At 47.0% G+C, this 2514-nt stretch overlaps 2 long non-coding RNA genes across 3 annotated transcripts in view; one reads left to right on the forward strand and one right to left on the reverse strand.

Moving 5' to 3' along the window:
* Window positions 1-2514, forward strand: part of LOC104854795 — a 41243-nt gene that overhangs the window by 29017 nt on the left and 9712 nt on the right. The window contains exon 2 of the long non-coding RNA XR_002025020.2: window positions 1481-1652. This is a non-coding gene — a long non-coding RNA (uncharacterized LOC104854795). The remainder of the gene's footprint in view (window positions 1-1480; window positions 1653-2514) is intronic.
* Window positions 1-2514, reverse strand: part of LOC104854796 — a 30687-nt gene that overhangs the window by 16647 nt on the left and 11526 nt on the right. The window lies entirely within an intron of this gene.

Genomic DNA, 2514 nt, shown 5'->3' on the forward strand with positions numbered 1-2514 from the left:
GTTTCCTGTTTTTTTTTTTTTTTTTCTTTGTGCTGGGGATCTTGGGTTCTTGCGCTAGCGAGGCCGATAGGCAGTGAAACCAGTGAGTGAAATTCCCACCCCTTCCTGGTGGTTTAAATAGGGACTGGTGTACATTTTCTGACAGGGCCAGATGGTAAATATTATTGGAATTATGAGCCATATGTTTCTGTTGCAACGATTCAGTTCTGTTGGAAGTCAAAATTAACAGGAAGACGAATCTGATTGGTAATTAAATGTTTGCACCTGGGAGGGATAGACGACGCTTTCTCTTGAAAGTCATTGGTCAGGACAGGTCATGTGATCCTCCCAAGGGGCCGGAAGTGTTGTCTCTCCATCACTTGGTAGACGGGAGCAGGGACTACACTGGAAACACCAACAGAGGGGAGGGGATAGGAGGGGAGGGATATTCCAAGCCGATGCACGCAGTGGCAGCTGAAGTTTAATTTTGCTCTCTGGGAGACAGTGCAAGGTTCATGCTTCAGAGGGGCCCCAAGAAGAGGAGAGTGCTGGGATGTTTATTCATCAGCGTTTGTCAGTTATTAGTTGAGAGCTCCTCTCCGGGGCGTTCATTCCTCGAACTGAACGTGGCGGAGCAAAGCGCAGTGGCGAACAGGACTGAAGTCAGGCATTGTGGTCACGCCTGTCATCTCAGCACCCAGGGAAGCTGAGGCAGGAGGATCAAAAGCTTGAGCTCAGCCTGGGCAAATCGCCAAGGCCTTGTCTCAAAATGTAGTTCAGCGTGAAGGCCCTGGTTTTAGTATCCAGTACCTACAGACACACACTCAAAAGCCCCCAGTTTTGGCAACTGGAAGACAGTCTGTAGGCACTGAAGGATAAGGACAAGGGGGCGCATCTAGAATTCCCATGCAGTCAACAAATAGGAGGGAAATACACGTTTGTGTGTGTGGCATGGATACCTACTACACCGAGTACCCATCCTCTCTAATTCTAACAGAATCTGGTCCTCACATTTCTTGAAGATGAAAGTGTACTTAGCTGTAAGTCTACATTTCCTTTTCCTTTAATTTTCTTTCAGTAATGGGGATTGAACCCAGGGCCTTCACACTGAGCTACATCCCCAAGCCCCCCCCCCCAACTTTTGTTTTTTTGAGACAGGGTCTCACTATGTAGTTGAGACTGACCTGGAACTCACTCTGTATCCCAGGCTGGTCTTGAACTCACTGCGATCCTCCTGCCTCAGCCTCCCTAGTGCTGGGATTACAGGCATGCACCACCACACCTGGCCACAAACCCTTTTTAATTTAAAATTCTTTTCTTTTGACACAGGGTCTTAACTTTGTACTTCAGGCTGACTGAACTCATTATGTAGCCCAGGCTGGCTTCAGACTCCTGGAGATCCTCCTGCCTCAGCCTCCTGAGTGCTGGGATTACAGCCATGTGCCACTACACCCGACAAGACGTTTTCATTTTTTATTTTTATTTTTTTCATTTGCCCTAGTTCCTTCCCTCTTCATATTGCCTGGAGCATGGATATGACTGGAGCTACAGCAGCCATTCTGTGGTCGTGAGGAAACCTTGAAGATGGAAGCCAAGATGAAAAAATAGTGGAGAGTTGAAAGGCCCTGATAACTGAGTTGCCCAGCACCAAAGAACTGCCCACTACTGTGCAGGTAGATGGCACTCCCCCCTCAAAAAAAAACCCCAAAACGAAAAAACCAAGAAACCCTTCCTTCTGTATGTTATTGTTATTTGGGTTTTTTGTTCCATGCAAAATTGAATTCTAATGGTATTCATGTACTGAAAAGGGAGCTAAAATTATTATTTTCTCTTGTCTCCCCCCACCCTTCCTTTTTTTCTTTCGCACCTCTGCCTCCTCTTTGCTAAAATGTATTTTAAAGGGTCTGGGTGATTGGTGATCTCTGGTACCCTAAGTGGTACACTGGTACCCTAGCTATTTCTTACTAGGTTGTGACTTGGGTCAAGTGAGATAATACACCAGTAGCCTGCGGAGCAGTGCCCGGCACTGAGGAAGGGCCTGGACGTCAGTAGCTTTTCCTGTTCTCACCCAGAACAAGGAAGAAATCCCTCTTCCTCTAACGGGAACCTGTCAGTGTCTGTGTGCGGAGTGCTGATGAATTCGTGGCTCGGCATTCGCTGTCCCAGGGGAAATAATGTGCTGCATTGCTTTTCAAAGATCTCCAGCATTTGGCTATATCTTCTCTGTGTGAAACCCCTAGACAGTCTGTTGATTTAATTGCCCTGATTGGTGCCGGAAGAAATTGCATTTAACATCTGTGAGCAAGGTTTTTATGATACAGGCTTTAGATGAGCTCTGTAGGCCACAATTACCCCCATCCTGAAAGGAAGAGAGCCCCTCAGGCAAGTTCTGATGTGCTTTGGACAAAAGCCTTTGGTGGTAAAGCATCTTTTATCTAGGATGCAATTCAGTATTCTAAGATCTCCCTGTTCATTTGCAGGGCACAGCCCTCTCTCTCTCTCTCTCTCTCTCTCTCTCTCTCCCTCTCCCTCTCC

This window comes from Fukomys damarensis, unplaced genomic scaffold, assembly GCF_012274545.1.
Source record: "Fukomys damarensis isolate Sample0158 unplaced genomic scaffold, DMR_v1.0_HiC HiC_scaffold_30, whole genome shotgun sequence".
Classification (NCBI taxonomy): Eukaryota; Metazoa; Chordata; class Mammalia; order Rodentia; family Bathyergidae; genus Fukomys; species Fukomys damarensis.